Here is a 247-nt window from a genome sequence, read left to right as displayed (position 1 = left end):
CGTGGCGGGGCCCCCCCCGGCCTGTCCCTGTGCCACCCAGCCAGGGACAGTCCTGCCTCCCCCCAAAAGTTGTCTCTGGGAGGGGGGGCAGAGCGGCGTGTGTCGGGGGGGTGCTCGCTGGTTGCTCCGAGGGGATTTTGCTGGACAAGGTGGTTTGGTTTTAATTCTTTTCAAAACGAAGAAAAATAAATATGTGAATAAAGGGGGGGTGGGGGTGTGTGGAAGGAACCCCCCCTCAGCCCGCTCC

Source organism: Pygoscelis adeliae, unplaced genomic scaffold (genome assembly GCF_000699105.1).
Source record: "Pygoscelis adeliae isolate BGI_AS28 unplaced genomic scaffold, ASM69910v1 Scaffold1132, whole genome shotgun sequence".
NCBI classification, from domain to species: Eukaryota; Metazoa; Chordata; class Aves; order Sphenisciformes; family Spheniscidae; genus Pygoscelis; species Pygoscelis adeliae.
This window is presented reverse-complemented; position numbering follows the sequence as displayed.